This window comes from Coenobita brevimanus, chromosome 1 (assembly GCF_032717465.1).
Source record: "Coenobita brevimanus isolate Jiangsu-jjx chromosome 1, ASM3271746v2, whole genome shotgun sequence".
Taxonomy (NCBI): domain Eukaryota; kingdom Metazoa; phylum Arthropoda; class Malacostraca; order Decapoda; family Coenobitidae; genus Coenobita; species Coenobita brevimanus.
The window spans coordinates 13996433-14021770 of NC_136954.1; the positions used below are offsets into that span (position 1 = coordinate 13996433).

At 43.5% G+C, this 25338-nt stretch overlaps 1 pseudogene; it reads left to right on the forward strand.

Annotated features, from left to right (window-relative positions):
• Positions 1-20133: 20133 nt before the first annotated feature.
• The window catches only part of LOC145410360 (glutamate receptor 4-like), a 104419-nt pseudogene continuing 99214 nt past the window's right edge, over positions 20134-25338 (forward strand).

Here is a 25338-nt window from a genome sequence, read left to right on the forward strand (position 1 = left end):
ACGCTTAGACAAAAAGAGGTTTATCCCAAACTGAACAGCATTTTCTGGATTTGCCAAGAATATAGCAGTTTGTATTTATGCAGTTTGCCAGAAAATAAATGCCTGACCCTGTATTTCACTTCCTGCACGTATATTTAGTGATAGGCGGTGTCCTAACACCTCTTCCTTAGCGACTAATTCGCCATATATTCCATGGTGTTCTCCTTTATTGTATTCACATAATTTCAGTATCGACTCAGTTTACATCAGCAACTTATAAAAGGATATGAGGTGTATTTTGAAGAATATATTGCTGTGACATCCGCAAAGGCACGGTAGATATGTTCTTTTTTCATAGATCTATAACCCTTCAGTTTGGAAACGTCATTTGAGTTATATTTTTAAGTTTTATTTTTGCGATACAAAGACAAGCTGGAGGGTAAGATACAGCCGTCAGTGACCCATTCATTGTTAGAGATAGCTTTTTATTAACTTCATTTCCTGAGATCTGCCCTAGGTTGAATAAAAATGCATCTGATGGTGAATTAATAATAATAATGAAAAAGTCACGGGTGTCATGGAGGTAAGAGCATCATTTTAACTTTGTATTTTCATCTCCTGCTCTGCCACACTTCATCCTGGATGACCTGGAGGCCCTTCATAAGTGTGCACATAAACGAGGAGGTAATGCTTCTTTTACTCGTGGAGAGAGAGAGAGAGAGAGAGAGAGAGAGATGAATGGGATGAGAAATGAGGTCAAATGAATGGGAATTACATGTGTATGAGAGAGAGAGAGAGAGTGAGAGAGATGAATAGGATGGGGTGAAATAAATGAGGTGAAATGAGTGGGAAGTACATGTGTATGAGAGAGAGAGAGAGAGAGAGAGAGAGAGAGAGAGAATTTACCATCAAAAATGTACAATTTGTTGACCAAATTCTGCCATGAAATGGAAACAAAAAAGAGTGCCCTACAAAACTATCATGCAGAAGTAAAACAGTCCTATATTAATTTTTTCGTGGCGTAGAGACCCGAGGCTAGGTTACCATATTCAGATTATTTCAGACAATATTTCACATTTAAAAATAACCCGTCATTCCACCCTTTCGCTGCAGATTCCCCACTTTGCATTTCCTCGGCTAAGGAAAGGCGATTTTATTAGCCCCAAACGACAGACAGACAGACAGACAGACAGACAGACAGACAGACGCACGCACGCACGCGCGCACGCACGCACGCACGCGCGCACGCACGCACGCACGCACGCACACACACACACACACACACACACACACACACACACACACACACACACACACACACACACACACACACACACACACACACACACACACACACACAAAACCGTTGTATGTTAGGCAGGCCAAAACCTGGAATCCTACTTTTTGACAACCAAGGGTCATATTCTCACCGGTTAAGGAAGCTCCCTAACACCTCTTCCTTAGCGATTTATTTTTGGATATGGGTGATTATTAACCTTTTATACGATATTTACGCAGAGTATTGCGATATTGTAAGGATTGTGCAACACTGAAGAGGACAGTGTAATAAACAAAAGTAGAAAGCACTCAGAGAGTGCATTACTCCGCTAATACCATTGTCATTAAAAAGGATTCGGATTCAGATCTGTGGACATAGAATCCAGTTTCGGATCTGTGGACATAGGATTCGGACCTGGATTCTGATCTGTGGACATAGGATCCGGATCCGGATTCGGATCTGTGGACATATGATTCTGATCTGTGGACATAGGATCCGGATCCGCTCCAAAACTTAATCAATTCTTTCATGGTCCGCTGGCCTCCTTTATAGAAAATTTCATTGAAATTCATTGGGAACTTTTGGAGATATTGTGCGGGATAATCCGGATTCTCATCCAGATCCGCCTCAAAATTAAATAATTTTTTCCTTGGCTCATGTCCCATCCTTCCACAAAGTTTCATTAAAAGCCGTTCATAACTTTTGAGTAAAGTTGCTAATAGACAGACAGACAAACAGACAAACAATCCAACTCCGGCAAAACCATAACCTTGGCGGAGGCAACAAATACCTTAGGAAAAGGTGCTAGAGAGCTTCCTCAGCCGACGAAAAAACTAGCCCAAATGTCTCATGAAGTAGGCTACAAGTAATAAGACAAGTAATAATTTGACTAAAGAGCCTAACCCCGGGCCCCTACACTTCCTGACAGTGCAGTAAGAGATTGCCGTATGAATGAGTCCAATGGTTAATTCTCCTTGTGCGTCTTCCGCTGCCAGTATTTTTGCATTTAGTTATAGCCTTATATTTAGAGGGGCAGATCTAAACTTTCTCTTAGGATTTTAACAGCCATTTTCAATTCTTTATCCCACGAATTTGCTCTCTCTCTCTCTCTCTCTCTCTCTCTCTCTCTCTCTCTTATTCATTTGGTCTCTCTTTCCCGTGTCATCATCTCCGTCCCGGGTTCAACATGCTGTTCTCTCTCGCTTCCACTGCCCTGTCCACTCCATTATGAAATACGCCTTTCCCCTCCCTGCCATCCTTTTTCCCGGTTTTCAGTGTATCTCAGGCACGTATTCTAAGGCCCTGATGGAGGAGGATTCGTTGCACCTCCTCTTTAGCGATTTATTTTACGTATTACACCTGTGCTCTGCATATATATATCGTTTTAATATCGATACAGTTTACTACATTCACATGCAAGACAGTCAAGACTGAGGTGTAATATGCAGAATAAACAGCCGTGGAAGGGGTGTTACGTCCAGAACCACCTACAGTACAAGACGACCATAAAGGGAGATGCCTAGCTCCCTTGTCTTTGCGAGTTATTCTGCATTTCACACTTGTATATCTTCTTGTGTATTTCGTGATGCAAACTGTTTATATATTATTGCGAGGTAAATAACACACAGTAGAATAATTTTAAGGTGTATTATCTACAATAAATCGCCAAAGATGAGGTTCTGCTTAGTATATGTTAGGTACATACGACCCTCAGCTTCCACTGTGCCTGAATTCTCTCCGATTTCTTACTTCATGCACTACATTCCCTCCTCTCCATATCTCTTCCACACACTCCACGTGATCCACACACACCACCTGATCTACACACTTCCTGTTGTGCACACTCCACCTGATCCACACACTCCACCTGCTCCACACACTACCTGTTCCACGCACTCCACCTGCTCCACACCACCTATTCCACACACCACATATTCCACACACTACCTATTCCACACACACCACGTGATCCACACACTACCTATTCCACAAACACCACCTGATCCACACACTACATATTCCACACACTCCACCTGATCAGCACGCTCCACCTGGTCCACATACTACTTGTTCCACACACCTAGTTTCTTCCACAGTCAGCTCTGATGTTTTCACATCATCCATTGTCATTTCCTTCACCCTCATATCTTCCATACATTCTACCTATTCTACACACTTTACCTTCTTCATTAGTCACCCCAGCTGGCAAATTAATACTAACTGTTGCCGCTCGATTTTTAGAGGAGGATTTAGGCTCAGCCCACTCTTCTCCCATTCTTCTCCCTTTCCACTGCATTCAGTACCATCCTTAGCCCACTACCATCCCATTCCTCGCTGTCTTTCTCCGCTGTCTCTTTTTTTTCCTTCCTTCCTCCACCATTTTCGTGCATTCTCTCTTTCCGTTGCCTCTCTCTGTCTCTCTCTTCCTCGTCTTCTTTCTTTCCTTTCTCCACTTGCATCATCTTTTTTTATGCTGCTTTCCATTTCCCCATATACTTCCACCACTCAAGTCTTTCCGCTTTTTGACTAACCCATTTTCTCAAATAACTCTCTCTTTTCTGTTCATCCACTCATTCATCCCTCCTTATTTTCTCACTCTTCCATCTCCTCTCTTCCCTTCTCCTCTCTTCCCTTCTCCACCCCTACCTCCCCCACTCTCGCCTTCTCTCGCTCCAGTCCCGACACAGCTCTCACTTAACCTCTTCACACAAGTACCAGGTGCTGGAGAGGGTCGCCTATATGTGGTGGCACCGATATGACTGGACGGCTCCGCTGCCCAGTTGTACAAACATCCCTTACCTTCCTCTCTCTCTCCCCTCAAAAGAGGATGGTTGGCTGTTGGAAAAAAAAAATGCAGCCTGTGGTCCACTGGGTTTACGTACAGATGGGCTTGAGCCTACCAAAAAAATTGGCTACATCCTTTCCTTCCCCCATTCATCTCACCTCTTCTCCCACCCACCCACCTACTGCTTTCTTTAATGTCACTGTCACCGATCCAGACACAAAGCTTTCAGTTCATCCAGCCACCTCCTTTCAGTTCCCTGATTCCTCTCATCCCATCCTCTCTCCTCTCCTCTTTTCTCCTCTCTTCTTCTCTCTTCTCTCCTCTCTTCTTCTCTCTTCTCCTCTCCTCTCTTCTCTTCTCTTCTTTCCCCTTCTCTCATTTCCTCTCATCTCTCAAAACACTTCCCTTCCCAGTACCTTCTTTTCTTACCTCTCCTGTTCTCTCCTCACCTTTCTTCTCTTCTTACCCCTCCTCTCCTCTTCTTACCCTTCGTCTCCTCTCCTCACCTTTCCTCTCCTCTTCTTACCTTTCGTCTCCTCTCCACACCTTTCCTCTCCTCTTCTTACCTTTCCTCTCCTCTCCTCACCTTTCCTCTCTTCTTACCTTTCCTCTCCTATCCTCACCTTTCCTCTCCTCTTGTTACCTTTTCTCTCCTGTCTTTTCCTCTTCTCTTGTTACCTTTCCTCTCCTCACCTTTCCTCTGCTTTCTTCTCGTCTCCCCAAACACCTCCCACTCCAACACCTTCCTCTCGTATCCTCCAGGTGCAAAAAAAAAGGGGGGGAGAGTGGCCTCGACCACCTAATACACAAATGGACTCCCGCAACTCTGCTCTTTAGGTAAAATTACTTGGTTTACGACCCACACCAAGCAACCGGATCCTCGTATCTCTCTCTCTCTCTCTCTCTCTCTCTCGCTCTTTCTTTCAGTGTGTGTGTGTGTGTGTGTGTGTGTGTGTGTGTGTGTGTGTGTGTGTGTGTGTGTGTGTGTGTGTGTGTGTGTGTGTGTGTGTTTCATTTCTGAGTGTGATATATTTTGCAGGCTCTCCTCGTTAAAAGAGTTATATCACAGGTGGCCATGCAGGAGTCGTAACATTATCTTCTTAGAGACTGATTTTTCTCATTACGCCTTGGTATTCTCATCTGTGTTATGTGTATTTGCTCTATAGTTTACCTCACTAATATGCAGTAGGATAAACTACAAGGTGCAACATGCATAATAAATCCCTGAGGAAGAAGTGTCATGAAGTCTTCTGTGCCACCTGAAATCGGAGAAATGTTGTAATATATGAGAACTTTTGTAATACAATTGCAGCTGTATATTTTTGAGGCCCTGTTCTTTAGATAAAATTGTTATGCCCATTATTATTATCATCATCATCATCATCATCGTCATCGTCATCATTATTATTATTATAATTTTTCATTATTATAATAATAATAATATTATTATTAAGCTTCGCCACATTATGTCAAAGATTATTGTTAAGTGGTATTATATTTCTTTGCACTTTTTTTTTTCTTAGATCTTGATAATATTATACAGGAAGGTATCCTCGGGTGACCCAGGTATTTTTGCCCAATATAAATGACCTTGGCCTATTTTTGAAGGTCATATACTCAATTATGGTGCAACAATTCCATGCAAGGTTCGTTCCAAAGCTTCAGTGTCAGAGTTCGTCAATCGTGGGTTTCGATTAAACATCTTTCCCACTTCCAACAGTTGCTGTCTGAGATTCGACAAGCCTTTGGAGACCTCCTTGACAATATCTGGCATTTGGAGATAGCCTTCCATTGGATAGTAGATGCATACTGCATCTTCCACTACCACGACGTGTCTGACGTCATTCCATAGGTCCACCCCAAGCAACGCATGAGGAGTATGAGCCACAGCCACATTTTTTTTCTGCAAGAGTAGATACTCCCTTAATCACTCTTGTTGTGGGATCGTAGCTTGCTGCGATACTCTTGGTTAGGGACAGGTACGGACGACGACATAGACTGCGACGAAGACAGAGGGGACAACACATCAGACGCATGGTTAGTTAGGCCTAGCTCTTACTAGTTTGATCCTTTCAGCATGTACTACCTCCTGAGTTCCATTAGCTTCATCCTTTATTCTATAAGTATTTCCACGTACTCGTTCCACAATGGTATATGGTCCGCGGAACTTAGGTCTGAGCTTGGAAATTCTCTCAGGGTTGTGGATCATGACCTTCTGGCCTGCCTGTAACGTCTTTTCTTGACTACCTTTGTGTTGTTTCGTCATCATCTCCGCTCTTGAGGCTTTTAATCTTTTCCGTACTTCACTGTGTATATGTTAGAATTTCAACAACTGTACCTTTGCGTAGTCTTCTTCGTTGTATACTGGAGTAGGAGGTCCAGTCAACAAATCGTAGGGTAACACTTTCTCTTCTCCATAAAGGATATAATGAGGAGACTTCCCAGTTGATGAATTTTATGAGGAGTTGATGGTCGCTGTTACATGTGATAACCAGTCTTCCCAGTTATCCTCTTGATTTGAGGTTATTACTGGTCTCAAGACTTCCAGTATCTTCCTGTTTGTCCTCTCCACCAGGCCATTGCTCTTGGGAGTGTAAGGCGTTACAAAAACTTGCTTTACTCCATACATACGACAGATTTCTTGTAACACCTGGTTACGAAATTCACTGCCATTATCGCTGAGCAATACCTTAGGTGTAGAGTATGGACAAATCACTGAAGTCACAAAAGCGTGCGCCACCTCCTCTGAAGTTTTCGTCTGTAAAGGTGCTAAAACAGTGAATCGTGAGAAATGGTCCACTGCCACCAGTACATAACTTGAACCTTGACGACTTCTCGGCAACGCTAAGAGATCAATGGAGACTGTATCCCAGGGTTTTTCCGGTAGAGGATACTCTAAGATGGGAGTCGGAAGTCCCATCTTTCCTCGTATTTCCGCGCATTTGACACATTGACTGACGTGGGCTTCTATGTCCTTCCTCATGGTCGGCCAATAGTATTTCTTTCTCGCCTCATGTATGCATCTATCGCGACCGGGATGACCCGCTTGAGGTACGTCATGAACTAAGTGTAGCACGGCTTGCTGTAAGGTAGCAGGAACAACCATCTGATATGCAGTGTCCTTCCCTGGGGGTTGCTTATACAAAAGACCCTGTTGAAGATGGAAGTGAGTCATTGGTACTGGGAGTTCAGGTAGACAAGTCTCGTCGCCAGACTCCAAGGCATAGATGGCTTGAGACCACATCGCATCATTACGTTGTTCCACTTTTACCGTGTCTGAGGAATACTCAGCAAGAGCAACATCCTCGGCTATGGTAGCAGCAGTGTTTCTACTCAACGCGTTGGCTACGACATTTTGACGGCCTGGTAAATATCTGACCTCTGGATCAAACTCCATTACCTTGCCAAACCAACGCGCAACCTTACCGTGCAAGTTTTTTACTTTAAACAAGTCGCGTATGGGTGCATGGTCAGTTAAAACAATTATCCGGTAGCCAAAGATAGTATTCCGGAAATGTCCTAACGCCCACGCGACTGCTAATGTCTCCAAATGTGTCGTCGAATAGTTCTTCTCTGGGGGTCTTAGTGCCCTACTAGCATATGCTATGCCTTGCTCATCCTTCTGCTGTAACACCGCTCCCAGACCCAGACCTGAGGTGTCCGTGCACAGATAGAAAGGTTGAGTATAATCAGGAAACGCTAATACGGGTGTTTCTGACATGGCTTGTTTGAGCTCGTTGAAGCTTTTCTTTTCCGAGGTCCCCATTTCCATGCAGCATCCTTCTTAAGTAGCGTCGTTAAAGGTGATGCTATGATGGCATACCTGTGGACAAAACTCCTATAAAAGCCAGTGAGGCCTAGGAACGATCTTATCTGATCCTTGCTCTGTGGTGTAGGAAAATTTAACATTGGCCTTACCTTGTCCGGCACAGTCTTGATGCCATTACCATCAACTAGGTGTCCTAAAAATCTAATACTGGATTTCACACTTTGACAGCTTAATTTTCAGACCTGAGGATCTCAAGGTTTCCATCACTCGTTTTAACTTGTTAAAATGACTGTTAACATTGTTACTCACGATGATTAGGTCATCTAGATACGCTAAGACGTCTTGCCCTAACATCTCGCCAAACAATTGGTTTATATTCCGCTGAAATGTTAAAGGAGCATTACTCAGTCCAAAAGGCATCCGGAGAAATTCAAAGTGCCCATGGTGAGTGCTAAAAGCAGTAATGGGACGCGACTCTTCAGTCAGCTCCACCTGCCAATACCCTGACGCTAGATCCAGACAAGTAAACACAGTTTTCCCTTACCTAATGATTGAAGTAAGTCTCGCAGATGCGGAATCGGGTAACGATCCGGTACTGTTACCTTGTTCACTTGCCGAAAATCCACAACAGGTCTCACACCACCGTCCTTCTTAGGCACCAGAAAGAGTGGTGCATTCCAAGGCGAGGAGGAAGGCTGGATAACTTCATCATGAAGCATCCTTTCAACTTCCTCATCCACTGCTTCCCTTTGGCTGTATGGTAGACGGTATGCGGGCACATAAACTGGATTTGTACCAGGGCACAAACCAATATGATGCTTCACCCTATCCGTCCTAACCAGCGCTTCTCCTGGAAGTGCTACTACGTAGGAAAATTCTCTAAGGAGGGCTAGGAGTCGTGTTTTATGGTCTACATTATCCGTGACCTTCACATATGCTCCAGCTGATTTTCCTTAGCCAGACGTACGGGTTCCGACTGAGTCGTTGCTTGAGATGTAACTACAGGAGAGATCACCGGCATGTCGTCGACTTCCTTTATGGGGGCACCATAGCACATCAAGTCACCTATATAACAACCATCTCTGAGCTTAACTGCGGCACCACTCATATTTGCGATGAAGAGGGGCGTCTTCTGGTCTTGGCCAACGCTAATTAGTGTCGATTCCAGTGACAATGCCTTATGTTTTACAGTCTCAGTTAAGCATGCTACATCAGTTCCCACCGACACGTCAGGTACTCGGACAGGAATTTTACAGACAGTTCGACTGGGTAAGTGGTGATTACCACTCATTATAGCCCTGACTTTCTTCCAGTCTATACCCTCCGCTTCATGTGCATCCAGGGACTCCCTTGACGCTTCACTTGTCGGGGTCACAACTGGTTGGACGGCTCCTGATTGGATGCCAGTTCCAGTTCGTGTCGCTGAGGGTTTAAGGCCTACAAACTCTTTCCCATTAAAGGAAATGGAATGTCTTTGAGGGTGTATTACTATATCATACTCCTCCATGGTTTCAAAGCCTAACAGCCCATCAGCTGGCAGAGGAAAATCCTCAACCACATAAAATGTAGCATGTAACACAGGAGATCGTTTATCTACCCTCAATGTCAACGGCATCTGGCTTACAATCTTCATTCTACTCCCTGTCACACCTGTCAACATTACATCAGGTGCTGATAATGTCCAGTTTGTTAGAGGCATTTCACTTTTAAGTCTTTCCAACGCTTTACTAGAAATAATGTTTGTACATGACCCTGTATCTACGATCAGGGACACTTGGCCTTTCCCTATGATCCAAGGAATAGATAATAAGTCCACCTTAGTAATAGCTGCCACACACGCATCGGTGGATTGTACTATTTTAATTACTTTTGCGCGCGGCCCTGAGCTTCCCCCGAACTAGCTTGGTTTCCTAGTTTCTTCCTCTTTTCAATGACAAAGGGGCAACAGTCCGTTTCATGAGGACAATGCCCATGTATGACGCACCATCTTTTCACCTTTGGCTTAACAGCCTTGGTCCTTTGCTGTGGAGAACTAGTAGCTGTATCTCTCCAGCCCGAAGTTTGCAAGGCTTTGCTAGCTTCTGCATAGCATATGCCTGCCTTCACCAAAGCCTGACTTTCAGTACAGGTAGGATGCTGCAGTGCTATATCAGTAGCCAGATTAGTGGGTGCCATATTAGGTACAGGTATCTGCCACAAAGGAGGAGGGTTATTCTGACTTTGCACGCCCATATTGTTAGTCATGCCCCAGGTATTTGGATAAGGGCCCTGGGTTTGCATGCCAATATTAGTATTCATATCCCATTGATTAGGATTCTGGGTTCGCATGCCAATACCATCTGTGTTTATACCCCATGCATTTGAATAAGGAACAGAAAATAAATTCTGTCCAAAACCTTGTGGTGTACTGAAAACATCTGAAGTATACACAGGTATGTGAGTGGTTGTAGTACTATCAGTAATGACTGGATTTTGCATATCCTGAGTGACCAAAGGTACTGTTGTAGTCTCAACTTCTACAGTCTTCTCACTAGGAATACCTTCATTAGCAAGACTAGTGGCCATTTTGGATCTAACTGATTGCTCTGGGACTGTTGAATAAGTATGACCAGAATGCAAATGCAAAACGTTCAAATCCTCATCCAGTCTTTCAGAAATATCCTCGTCACCTTGATCCTCAATATGTCCTTCACTCATTTAATATGTCTGAGCACTTTTATTTGATGTATCAACCCACTCATAAAATGCTGAGTCTAGTGGGGTTGGCTGATCTCTATTTCCCTAATTCTACGTCCCCACTTTTTCACTGTATCCATCTAACCTTGTCAGTAATATTCCCCTCCCAGTTACAGGAAGATAAACTGACATAAAAAAGGATAGTTACGGTAAGTGACAGAGAACGGAACACATATAAAATACACAGAAAGTATATATATTTCAAGGGAATTCTGAGAAACCTTTATTTCCTCACATTAACTAACTAACGTGTGTTGATTCAAGTGTGTGGATTACTAATGCATGGACACTACCTTGATATGAAAGTCCAGGATGATGTTCCACATTCCACGTTCCACACTCCACCAGACTCCTCCAACCGTACACGGCAGCCCGCTCGCTGTGGTAGTTAGCAAGCGACTGGTTCGCCCTGCATCACGCCAGGCAGGATGCCACAGACGCACCACACACGATCGTGACACCTCACTCTCCAGCGCTCGGTCTCCCTCAGCTTGCCTCGGCCGTCCGCGCCTCTGGAGTTGCTAGAAGTCACTAGTTGACCCACTCCTCACCGCACTGGCTTGAACTCTCCTTATCTCGCCTCTCACACATGAGAGCGAGATTCTTGCCAGTTTGCATTTGAAGATGGAGATATCTCGCACACCACAGGGCGAGATACCTGCCAGTTTGTGCTTAAGATAGGAATCTCGCACTGGCAGAATAATGGGAGGAATTAATATTCACCACTCCAGTTTATTTGCTCCACTTAACTCACTGGTAATTAGTCCCCTTACAACAGTAGAGTAAGACTTTCTGTTTCACCTTCAGGAACGAGCGATTGCAAGGGTTACTGGTTCACAGCATAAATCCCTTTAGCACTTGTATCGTATCCCAGCAATGAGCACCAATTTAATGTATAGGGCCACGGCTAAATTTATGTGTCAGTTTAGCCGCTAATTCCACCGGATCCACCAATTTGTGTAGCCGTTACATGGAATAGCACAGCTGACTACATATTATGTGTTCTGCTGTTATAGTATAACTAGACCACCGTGTTGGAGATCGACGACACTGTCTGTAGTACACGTCAGCCACTCGCCGTCACTGCCCGACACTTCCCACCAAAGGTCCTCTGCCACTAGAAGGTGGAAGCTGGTCTGTTATATTACGAGTAAGTGGTAGCATAAGGTGACAGAAATGAGCAGATTAAATCTCTCTGTATTGGGCACAGAATAATATAACTGCGACCCGAGAGATATGTAAGAGCGATACCACCTCCCTTGATAACTATATGACGTCGTCTGACGCTGTACGCTCACCGTGCCGACTTGGGCGCGGTGCTGAGGTCAGCTAAAAATGAGGTGCCAAGCATTTACATATACTCTGGGCTTATGCAAAAAGTAGAGATATGACAACTCTACTAGCACATTATACACCTCTATAAAATGGCATTAAGTACATTCACATATACCAACATAATAAATGGTTCCCCAGGACTTTACACTTACGCACAATTCAGATATCTTTTCACTTCTCCTAACCTTCATTTTATAATTGAAACAGGGTGGCACTTGTGGTCTACCATCCACCTTCTTTCTATACCACAGCTAACAGCGAAATGATATTTGGTTGTTCATCATTCACACTTTAATACACACTGTTAATTATGACTAAACAGCTTTAAAAATTATTATGTAAAAATGTGTGATACTACAACTTCATATGGAAAAAGATGTTGACACCAGAACAATCTGAAAGGAATATGGTTACAGTTAAGCATACAGTTAAACACTTATTGAGACAAATGTAAAATGTACCCATGCTTCATTTATTTCTTCCACACCTTTGTCTTCAGATCTTGTTGATATTACACAAGAAGCTACCTTGGGCTAATCTAAGTACATGTGCCAAATATGAATGGCCTTGATCTACTAACAGTCAATACTATAAACAGTTATGGCGACGCTTCTTTATTGTGGCTACACAATAAGTAAATTGGTAACTAGTTATTATTATTATTATTATTATTATTATTATTATTATTACTAAGAACTCCACATTCTGTGAAGTTCTTATTGATATTGATTTCTTTCCTCCGCGTCTCCATATTATATTCTGTCTTCTTCTTCCCTCGTCATTCTTTGTCTTTCTTTCTTCTGTTTAGCACCTCTTCTTGCGTAATGACCTCATTAGCGCAGCTCTCTTTCTCACTTCCTATTTTTCCAACCTATATTTTTCCTTCCTTTTCTTTATTTTTTAACACTTGCTTCTTTTTTTATACCTCCACTCTCCTCATTTTCCCCTCCTCGTCTTCCCCCCAACCCCTCTCATCTCATTTTCCTTTCTCCTCCTCCTCCTCCTCCTCCTCCTCTCCCCCGTCATCTCCCCCAGCCCTTTCCCATCATCCTCCCCCTTTCCCTCTCTTCCTTCTTCCCCTTCAACTCCTGCCCTTCCCGGGTCCTCCAGCTTCTTCCCCATTTTTCCTTCCCCTTCCCTTCCCTCATCTCCCCTCCCTTACACACACACACACACACACACACACACACACACACACACACACACACACACACACACGTCATAACATCTAGACGGTTCGGCGTGACATGAACTGATGAAGGTCTGGATTCTCTCTCTCTCTCTCTCTCTCTCACACACACACACACACACACACACACACACACACACACACACACACACACACTCTCTCTCTCTCTCTCTCTCTCTCTCTCTCTCTCTCTCACACACACACACACACACACACACACACACACACACACACACACGACAGTAAAGATGTAAGGAATAACGTCCAGTCAGTCTTCTCCCTGTCGTGTACAAGTTTCTTGACAAAAATCCTAAATTAGATGAAATAAATACTACACTAGATGCAAACCAGCCAAGAGAACACACTGGATCTCGTAGTCGTTATTAGAGTAAGTAAGTATTTATTGACCTGACCACAATATCCAGTTACACATACAAGATTTCAAGCAACCATAAACATTAACATGATATAAAACACATCAGATATTTGGAAACAATTATGGTCCACAAAACAAGCGAAGTAGTAAAGGGTTGATCAGTGCACCTGTATAGACAAGAGGCCATAGTCGTGTTGTTAGTAAAATGATTCAGAAAAGTCCAGAATATAAGTAAGCATTGAACATGGCATTTGGTGCATATGGAAAAGTATTTGATTCGGTTGGAACCGATGCAGTTTTGAGAGCACTTAGATTATGAGACGTCGAAGAAACTTAGGTTAAAATACTATATGAGATGATACTTATGATGACAGTACCGCCATCATAAAACCCCGTAAGTATAGCTAGCGCAAAAGAAGTGGGTATTAAACCAGGAGAGAGAATTTCACGCAAGTTTTTCAGTATTCTTGGACGATATTTCTGTCTAGATTAGAATTAAAACGGAAATTACGTCAGGGATTAACGACTGTAAAATCATTATTTGCTAACGACGTTTTATGTGTGTGTGTGTGTGTGTGTGTGTGTGTGTGTGTGTGTCAGGGAAACAGCCACAAGAAGTGGTAGCCGTTTGAAAGAGAGAGGGCCTGAAGGCTGGCTTGAAAATTATTACGAAGCAGACGAAAATTGTGTTCAGTAGATATGTTCAGTCTCTTCTGATAAAACAAGGGATGACCTATAAACTGTCGAGGAATGCATGCTATAAAATTATTGAAAGCAGTTCAAGCAGAGCCAGTTCATTACAGTGAAAGCAAACGAAGAATACGAATGGGATGGAGGCCTTTTGGTAAACTAAGTAACTGTATGAAGTATAAGCCATAAGAGAGGATGCCTTATTTGTTGTTACTTATTAATTAGAAACGTGGAGTCTGACAAAATCCTTAGAACCCAAAATTTAAGAGTGCACAGAAAGGGATGAAAAAGACTGTGTTTGGTGTTACATGGAGAGATAAGAGAGAAACCTTCCTGGACACGAAAACGAAGCAGTCAAGAGATATATCCATCCATCCATCCATCCAGTCATCCCCAATCCCTGTCTAATCATCAGTAGCGAAGGGTCCTGGGGCTATTCTACTCAGTCCCGACATTTGCTGGAAGGGTAATCAACCTCATTCACACCTGAGTGGCATTAAGTGATCGGTAACACCAGCCATCCGTCAGATGTAAACCCTTGTAGGCCCCAGCCGCTCGGAGTGCCTTAACCCACTAGACAACCAGGCGTCAATTGGTTCTGTGGCTACCACCCAGGGCCGTAAATACGAGTAGTTTTTTGGGTTACGGTGAACCATTTGTCATATCACTCAGTGTAAAGTCACCTGAAGGCAGCACGACGTCGAAAGAGTGAATAGTGCGCTCCCCCAGTTACCAGTAGTCACAAAATTTAAAAAGCCAATATCAATGTGTACATGTCACGTACTTCGTAGAGCAAATACCAGATGGACAACATGAGATGCAGTGAGAGGATGAGGTTGACAGAGGACAAGATAGCGTGATGAGACTGAGGTACACTAGGATTGAATGGAACAGAATAACAGCCTGTCCTGCAGGGGGCTGAAGGAGTGATGATGATGATGATGATAATGATAGTTTGAGAGAGAGAGAGAGAGAGAGAGAGAGAGAGAGAGAGAGAGAGAGAGAGAGAGAGAGAGAGAGAGAGAGAGAGCGGAGAAAATTGGAGTGAGGGAGAGGAGTGGGAAGGTTGAGAGTGGAATGGACGGAAGGGAGAGAGAGAGAGAGAGAGAGAGAGAGAGAGAGAGAGAGAGAGGGAGGTAAAGGAATGAGAAGAAAGTAGAGGGATGCAATGAGAAAAGAACTAGAGGAGAAAAAGGGAGTGAGGGGAGAGGGAGGGAAGAAAAACTGGTAGAGGGAGAAAGGGGAGGAGGAAGGAAAAATTGAATTAGGTGCTGGAGATGGTTCAGAGGAGAGGAGAGAGAACGGCAAGAACTAAGATGGAAGAATAATGGAAAAGGAAGACAAGAGAGAGAGAGAGAGAGAGAGAGAGAGAGAGAGGAGATACGAAGGAAAAAATGGAGTGGGAGGAGGGAAACACTAATGGATGGAGGAAGCAGGAGGGAAAACTGGTTAATGGAAGAAGTAATGAAGGAAAAATGAAAGCAAAGGGAAGAAAGGGAAAGAGGAAAGACACAAGGAAAACTGCAGGAAAATCTGAACGAGAGAAAAGGAAAAGCGAAGGGAAGGAGGTGGGAGGAGATTATCTGTTGAGCCGAATCTTTCTCATTCTCGGTCTTCCTCTCCTTCGTCATCAGATGCTGGTCGTGGAAGGCTGGCCAGAATCAGAGTTGACAGCCCCATCTTTCATGAGAGAGAGAGAGAGAGAGAGAGAGAGAGGGAGGGGGGGGATTAAACAGTTCAGGTGGATGGAGAAGGAGGTGGAGGAAAGATAAGATGAGATACCATGTCTTCTCTATTTAAGATTTTCCTTGGGGAGATGGAGGGAAGGGAGAGGAGAGATGGAGGAGGAGAAGTGACTGAAGAAGGGAGAGGAGGAGGAGAGGAGAGATGAGACGGAGAGAAGTCGAGGAGAGACAGAGAGACGGGAAAGAGGGAGAGGAACGATGGAGAAAAGGGAGATGAGAGGAGAGATTGGAGGAAGGGAGAGGAGAGGAGAGATGGTGGGAGAAATGGAGAGGAAAGATGGAAGAGAAAGGAGACGAGAGATGAGGAAAGGCAGAGATGGGGGGGAAGGGAGAGGATGAGAGAAGAGATAGGAGAGAAGGGGGTGGAGAGGAGAGATTAAGGGAAGGGAGAGGAGAGATTAAGGGAAAGGAGAGGAGAGGAGAGGAGAGAAGGGAGAGAAGAGGAGAGTTGGAGGGAAGGGAGAAATGGAGGGGAGGGTTCGAGTGGAGAGATGGAGGGAAGGATGAGGAGGGAAGAAAGAGGTGGAGGAAAAGGAGAGTTCATGGGAGAGAAGAAAGGAAGGGAGACAAGGTTGGGATAAATGGAGAGAAGGAGAGGAAAGATGAAGGGGGGAGAGAAGTGATGGAGGAAAGGGAGATGAATAGAGCATGGGATAGGGAGGGAAGAAGGAAGTAATGGATAGGAAGAAGGGAGAGAGAGGATGTAGAGAAAGGAGAAAAGGAGAGAGAAGAGAGGGAGAGGAGAAGTTGGAGGGAATGGAGACAAGGAAGGGGAAAAGAAAGGAAAGCAAGGGGGAAATGGGAAAAAAAAGTGTTAGATAATAATGAGAATAGTGTGTGTGTGTATGTGTGTGTCTGTCTGTGTGTGTGTGAGAGAGAGAGAGAGAGAGAGAGAGAGAGAGAGAGAGAGAGAGAGAGACGAAACGAGACGAGTCGGCATGAGACGAGACGAGACAAGACGAGACGGTAAGTGAAAGGACATGTGGAGATTGAGTTGATGAGGACACTTTGCCTTGGTTGAGGCAGACGAATTGAGATCGTTTGAGGTACTGTCGAGCGGAAAGGCGTCCCCCACCTTAAGGATAAAGTGGAAGGTGGAGGTGGAAGTGGAGGATGGGAAGAGGAAGAAGATGGATAGCAGGACTGGAGAGAGAATGATGATGTATGAGGGATGAGGCCTTGAAGAAAATGTGATAAGGCTGAGAATGATGATGATGACGATGGGATAAAAATTAGACATAAAAGAAGATGGGGCAGGAAAGAAGGTGGATATGGAAGTATATGTGTGGAATGGGGTACATGTGGATGAATGCATCTCTCTCTCTCTCTCTCTCTCTCTCTCTCTCTCTCTCTCTCTCTCTCTCTCTCTCTCCAACAATTCCCTGAAAACCTTAAATCCTGGAATACGAGTTCATTCCATCTTGATCACAGGTCCATTTTGATGTCTCTTGGCTTTTCGGATTTGTGTGTGTGTGTGTGTGTGTGTGTGTGTGTGTGTGTGTGTGTGTGTGTGTGTGTGTGTGTGTGTCTGATGTCCTTTTACTTCTCTCTCTGCTGTTTTCCGTCTCCCAACCTTCGCGTTTCTTGGCCAGAGTTTGCCCTGCCTTGAGCAGTGCTGGAAAGGTGGACTTTGTCACCTAATTACGGCGGATGTTTTGTGTGCAGAGGCTGTGGGTTCGGCAGGTGCACAGGATGAGAGGCTATCGACTTGTACTCTGTTGTGGTGGTGAGGATGTTGTTGTGGTAGGTTAGTTGTACCTCTGTCCTTATTGTTGTTGGTGGTTGTGGTAGTGGTGGTGGTTGCGGTGGTTGGTGTTAAATATTTTATTGTGATAGGTTATAATTTTGTATCTCCCCTTTTGTTCTTGTTGTTGGTAGGTGTGGAGGTGGTGGTAATGTTTTTTTGTTGTCAGGCTCATCTGTGAAACTTTGTTTAATTCTTGCATTACAAATAATGCTAGGATAGTTTTAGCTGTTAGCTTACATGTTCAGACAGTTATAGTCATGTACATGACCTACCGCCAAGTGATTTAATACAAGTTATGGTGAGTTACGGGAGCCAGGGACCGATGAGGTGGATGTTTCGCCCCGCGAGGTTGTTGGTACGGGTAACGCAGGGTGAGTGTGTATACAGGTTGTGTTTGGCAGCTTTACTTTGGATTTGTTAACAGTTACATTCCTGTGACGCACTCACGTAAAAAATATCGTCTGACGTTAGCTACTCACTCTCATCACACACACACACACACACACACACACACACACACACACACACAACCACCTTCCCTGCTTCCATATCCTCCCCTTCGTCTCTTCGCTTTTTATATTTTCACTTATCCTTTTCTCTTCCTCTCTACTTTCCACCCCTATCTCTCTCAACCTCTATCTTTCCTCTTCCCCCCCCTCCACTTCCCTACTCTTTTTTCCTTCCTTCATTTTTCCTTTTCCTCCCTTTCCCCTTTCCTTGTTCCCTACCCCTCATCCTTCCCTTTCTCCCTCTCTCAAACCCTCTTTCCATCCGACTCTCCTCTACTGTGCTTCCCTTACACTTCATCCCTATCCCTCCCTTTCGTTCCTTCTCTCTCCCTGCTCTTCTGTTTCTTTCTCTTTTTCTCTTCCCTTCCCTTCCCTTCTCTCTCTCTCTCTCTCTCTCTCTCTCATCCTGGTCCAACACAAAGCAACGCGTCTCCCTTGACTTGTCTTAGGGCTGGTAACATCCATCTTGCTTATACTCAGGGGGACGGACAGCTAGCTCTGCCATAGTGTTGATGCGTGAGAGAGAGAGAGAGAGAGAGAGAGAGAGAGAGAGAGAGAGAGAGAGAGAGAGAGAGAGAGAGAGAGAGAGAGAGAGAGAGAGAGAGGCGGGGGGTAAAGGAGGGAGGGAGATTTCTTCGTGCCTGTGAGACTTCATTATTGATGTGGGCAAGTGTGGATGTTGAAGACTGATGTATGTTTGTGTGTGTGTGTGTGTGTGTGTGTGTGTGTGTGTGTGAGAGAGAGAGAGAGAGAGAGAGAGAGAGCATGGTAGGAGGAAAATCTAAAACAATATAGTATCACATCAATCCATGCATGAAAGTGGCTGAAGACGCAGAAGTGTAAAGGAAGGAATAGCCTGCTGAAACTTATATGCCAGGGAGAGGAGGGAGCAGAAAGTTGTAAAAATATAATCGCTGTTAATAAAAATGTACCTATTCTGCAAAAAGAAAAACGAGAAAAAGGCTGAAAAATGATAGTTGCAAAAAAAAACCATGGGAATTGTATAAGATAGCCCCAAAAGATACAGTAGTTTTCAAAAATACATTACTATCACAGTTTGGTAATTGGAAATGTTAGGGAAATTACAAACAGTTACTGTCAGTGCAGTTTTTGGGGTGGTAAAATATCTGCAATAGTTGCAGTAATATATGGCAGTTGCAGAAATAGAAATTGCAATAATATATAGTAGTTGCAGAAATAAAAGTTGCAGTAACATTTGGTAGTTGCATAAATAAACTGTATAAATCTGTGGTAGTTACAGAAATGCACGGTCGATGCAAAAACCATTCTTGTAAATAAGGCGTTATTGTCAGTGTATAGGGCAACTGCAAGAGGTAATTGCTTCAAAAATTTGCATTGCTTTACCATATTCGTTGCAGGAATAGTACGACAGAGGGACACAATAGTTGTCTAGTTGCTCGCACTTATTTCTTTCCCTCCTCACCGATCGCACTCTCCCCTCCTCCCCTCCCTCTTCTCTCTTCTCGCCCCTCCTTCCTGGCCTTGCCTTCTCTCTTTCTACTCTCTGTCTCCCCTTCTTACTGTACCTGTCCTCTCTGCTCTCTTCCCTTTCCTCATCCCTCTACTCTCTCTCTCCCCTCCAATCACCCACTTCCCTCTACTCTCCCTCTCGCCCCCACTCCCCCTCTCCCCTCTCTTCATTCCTACTTCCTATTTTTATTTTCCCTCTCCCTCCTTTCAGCCTTCATTCCTACCTACCTCCTTCCTTCACTCCTACCCATTCTCTCGTTCTCTCTTCTCCCTTTCCCCTACTCTCTCTCTCTCTCTCTCTCTCTCTCTCTCTCTCTCTCTCTCTCTCTCTCTCTCAGTATGTGTGTGCGTGTGCGAGCGCTAGGCTAAGTGCGTGCGTGCGTGCACTCCAGCCATTGCCTACATGTGTGACTCTGTATTAATTTCAGTTTACATAAGAGATTTTTCTTTTCCAAGGATCGTGTTGCGTGAAAATGGTTTCTCGTTTATGTAGCTAAACCGTTATGGGGGTGCTTCTTAATGCCGGGGAGAACAAGAGCAGCGTGTGCAGAAGGCAGGCATGTATAGTTTTAATGCCAAAAGACTTTTATTTGATCTACGGAGAATCTGAGTAGCGTGTGGAAATGGCCTTTTCAGTGTGTATGGCGATATATTTTTTCTTTGGGGAGGTACATATCTAAGGAGGTTATGTTGAGGCTCTTCTTTAAAGAAAAAAAAAATGGATCACCGTACGTGCAGTTGTCTTCCGTTTCGGAGCTAAAGTTACTGATGATCTTAAGGGCGTAAATGGTCTGCCTCATAATTAACCCATAGGTCATCTGTAACTGTAGTTTGACGACGGCTGAGAATTGGGCCCACGTTGGTATAGTAATTGTCTCTCAGAATTAATACCACCCTCCTGAAGTTTCTTTGAAAGTCTCTCAGGACACCATGTGTTTTCGTGCTGCCGCCAGACGCCTTTTTTCGGCCTAGATGGGTTAGAAGGGTACGTGTACGGAAGGAAAAAAAAAAAAAAAAAAAAAAATCTTGCTACCAGCAGACGCAATTTCTTAGCCTTGGAGATGCCTTTTTGAACGAGCAGGGTCAGATATAGCCTTGGCTGCCTCTTTACCAGCTCACGAGACATTTCCTGGAGTCCATTAATTACGCTGTTGATTAGAATTTTCATTAAATAGCCAAAATGTCAACGCTCCTCAAACTAGCACATTGAGCCGTCCCCACAACACAAAATTAGAGGATGCTATATTGGACGATCCTATATATAAAATGTATAACCAAAGAATAAAATGTCTTGGAATATGCAAAATGAACTAGACAATATTATATCCTCATTTTAAGCGTCCTGAAAAATGTATAATGTGTAAAATATTAATCTCTCTCTCTCTCTCTCTCTCTCTCTCCTTCAGATAATGTGTTTGGGAACGGTCATTTCATCTCGAGCTTTGTTTACCAAATTCCCGTTGGGTAAAGAGACAAACTAGCTCATAAGACTGGTCAGAGAGAGAGAGAGAGAGACTTACCCCTCTCTCACCTGTAGTGTGACTTTGTTGTCATACTATGCCTCCTGTAAGCTGGCCCAAATAACTGTAAAGGTATGCATGATTCTCCACGCTTAAGTAGAGGAAATTGGGGAGGGATGTTGAGGTTGGGATGGGGGTGGATGACGGAGAAGAGGAAGAGAAGTAAGAGAAGAAAAGAAGGAGAAAGAGGAGACTAAGAAAAGAACAGGAAGGCTTTTGACTGATAATAAAAAAGTATACCAAGGTCGTGAAGGGACACGTTCCACAACCATCTCCCATACTACAACACGGATCTATAGAATTTGTAGTTGGTCTGTATTTCTTTTATAAGGACGAACAGGCTGGGTTAAAAGACATTACTCTTACGTTCTCTTGACTGGCCTGGGAATCAAGATCCGGCGATTATTTCTGGAGCGATGATGATGATGATGATGATGAGGTAATGGTTATAGTGATAGTAATGATGGTGATGATAGCGGTGGTGTTAATGATGTTACAGCATACCTGATCCAGTGTGACTGTTATCTACACCAGTTAAGGTGGGGAGAAGGCTAATTACAGGTAACAGTTACAGGTGTTCCATACATAACCACCCCAAAATTAGGGACTTACTCAGACTTAATAATTAGTCCGTTAGATCACGATCATAAGGCCAGACAGATGCTACTGGAAATGTATAACAAAAACAGTATCAAGGTGTAAAAAGCACAACATAAAACTTAAAAAAAAAAAAAAAAACTACTCTGTTCACTTTACCTTGACCTAAAATTGTGTCCCTCCATCTTTGAGGTATAGCAATACATTAGCACTAGTCACGAAGAAGTGCTACCGTAAGGATATAGTAAAAATTGTCTTTTTTTTCTGCGACCGAGCTACGTGAAATAAGTTGCAAAAGGATAATAATTTGGACCAAGTTGAAGTAAAAGAACTATCGTGCTGTTAAACCTCCAGTGTCATCTACAAGACGACCATTATCCCAGACAAGTAGCCCAACATGTCATGTGGATTGCGTGGAAGTGGAGGATGTATACCACAGACATTCCGGGTATACTGGGCCTGATAAATCACAGAGGAAGAGGTGTTACGTATCCTTCTGTGTCTCTTAGAACACGAACATTTGCCCAGACCGATGGCCATGTGACGCCTTTTATCCTTTTGTACAATCCTGCGTCAGACTGTCTCGATGCCACCAACCGGAATATATAAATGCCACAAAAGACAGTATCAGTGTAGTATGCATAACAAATCGCTTAGACACAGGTGCCACGAAGCCACCAACGTCCCCTAGAATACGAACATATGCCTAGACTGGAAGCCTAATGAAGTAGAATATGAAGGTGTAATGTGCATTATAATAAATTGCAAAGAAACTGCAACCACGAACTCGGCTGTCACTTGGGTCCGTATGTCGTTGGTCGAGGAAGCTCCCAAACACCGTTTCCTGCACGATTTATTTCTTTTATTACTCTCTGTCCTCCTCTGTGTTACATAAATCCTTCCAATATCGCCATACTCTGCTAAATAACATGCAATAGGATATTAACTACCCTCATCCAAAAAGAAATAGCTAAGGAAGAGGTGTCAGGGTGCTTCCTTAACTGGAGAGAATACGAGCCCTAGGGTTGCATTCTAACAGCAGTATGAGGCATCTCGAGCTTATCTTCTTGTGTCACATTAATATTATTGTGATGATATTATTATAAACATGGTCGAAAATAAGTGGTTATAAAGAACGTAGAAAGGTGTTAAAAATTGTCAAGGAACTGGTGTAAGGAAGTCAGCCAAGCCTAGAGGCATACGACACCGTAATAGCAAACACACACCTGGCAAGTGGTGTGGATGGCGTGCCAGTGGGAGGTGTGGAGGAGTATCAGGGTGGCATTACAGTGGATTAGCGTGGTCTTAGCTGGTTGCACTACGCTACAGGGGCAATTCCCGGGGTAATGTGCCACGCCGAAACAGCTGAGAGGCCAATAACCCTGTTAAGAGGCGTAGTATTCTCAGCTTTGCCAGTCTCCTCATCCCCACTCATATTCTTAATTATGGGGGCCGATTATATTTGACGGTAAATTTGAGTATTGCCGTTGTTGGTTTTGCTGTTATTATGACCATTATAGTTTCCATACATAATATTTCACGATTATATTTCCGGTAGTCGATATTAGTTTTCGTAATGACAGTACAGCAAAATTCTCGGGTATTGTGGATTTTTCTGTGTATGTCCCGATCTGTGTGTTGGCCTTAAGAGTAGGACAGGATTATATGCTACGATTACATTTTACGATATTCTTGACTGTCGATATTTCTTTTCGTAACCATGGCAACACAGAGGATTATCAGCTAATTTGGGTTTTGCTCCTCGTTTGAGCGTTATGTTACCCTTTGACTGTATTTTACGGCTGTCTTCATTGCCCTGCTGTTACCTAGCTGTTGATTTGTTTGTTTTTTTTCAACAATGGCAACACAAGATTTTCATGGATAGTTTTGTTGGTTTTGCGACATCTGCTGCTGTAAATTTGAGAATACTATTTTATTGCATTTTATGATATTTCCTGCTGTCCTAGTAGTGCCTAATTGTCCATGATGTTTCTCGTAACCATGGTAACACTGAGAATTATTTAGGGCTTGTGGGTTTTGCTAGTTATATGTATGATTTATGTATATGACTCTTAATTTTAGGAAGCGATTATATTCAACAATTATATTTTAAGGTTTTCTTGATTACCGTCCTGTTACCTAAATGCTTGTATTGTCTTTAGTTACCATGGCAACCTCTCTCTCTCTCTCTCTCTCTCTCTCTCTCTCTCTCTCTCTCTCTCTCACACACACACACACACACACACACACACACACACACACACACACACAAATTCCTCTGCAGTAAGCCTTGTGTCGTCTCGCCCAGACCTCCTCTCTGCCCCACCGTGACGAAACTGCATGACAAGTTTGGCCAGCTTGTAGAGTGACCTGCTGGTGGTGTCAGGTGGTGGAAATTTGTCAAGGAAAAGCTGGTGGCACGATGGAAATGGTGGCAGTTTTACTAAGTTTACCAGTTCAGTGCGAGGATATTTATTTTTTTATTCTTTCCGGACTGTTTTGTTGTTGGTACTGACGGACGATTTAATTTGTTTCCTAGAATGAGAGAGAGAGAGAGAGAGAGAGAGAGAGAGAGAGAGAGAGAGAGAGAGAGAGAGAGAGAGAGAATATGTTTTCGAATTGGAGGGGTTGGATATAGCCCTCCTTTACCACTTTAGTGCTATGAGATGGCACCTAAAGTCGAATCACATTACTTCCCATCCTCTCCATTGTCTTCACTCCACACATGTTTCCCAAGACTCCCATCTCCACCGCTGTAACTCTTGACGTTTCATTTTCTTGTCACCAGCCTCGCGCCCATATGTTAGTGTGGGTGCTAATACTCCTTCATTCAGTTCTAATACAGTTGCCACGTTGGATAGATGAAGAATAAAATATAGCCTGCTATACTGCTGAAAAAAAGTCTGTTTGATTAAATGTATTAAGGCATTTTCACTCGGTCGTTCTTATAATTTCACTTTTCAACATCGAGGCTGTTCATAAAAGTCAGAAATATGCTAATTCCATGTCAGTTTGTCAAGCTCTATGTTCATTAAATTCAAGGGGGTAGAAGAATATGTTAATATTCAGTGTCATGCAGAATTGTGTGTGTGTGTGTGTGTGTGTGTGTGTGTGTGTGTGTGTGTGTGTGTGTGTGTGTGTGTGTGTGTGTGTGTGTACTGTACTTTCATGTCATGAGTCAGGCAATTCAGCTCTTGTTATTAAGTTTTCCATTTTTTGTGGAATGAATTCTGACATGCCATTTGTATACAAACGTAAAGTATTTGATGCAGCAGTAACTTCGGCACTTATATATAGCGCAGAGACTTGGATGACAGATAACCCAAAAGGAATAATCCGACAGTACAATCAGCTCGTAAAATGCCTACTGGGAGTAAGAATTAATACAAGTACAGACCTAACTTTGGCTGGGTCGGGAATTTTTTCCAATAAAGTTTGTTATTGCAAAGAAGAGGAAGACGTTTTATGCAGAAAGAATCACATCTGGTGATACAGATGCGCCACTTTGTTACGTATATGACTTATGCAGACAGTACAATACAGTAGGATATAGATTCATAATAAAGTCGCTTAATTGTGATACTACCTCTA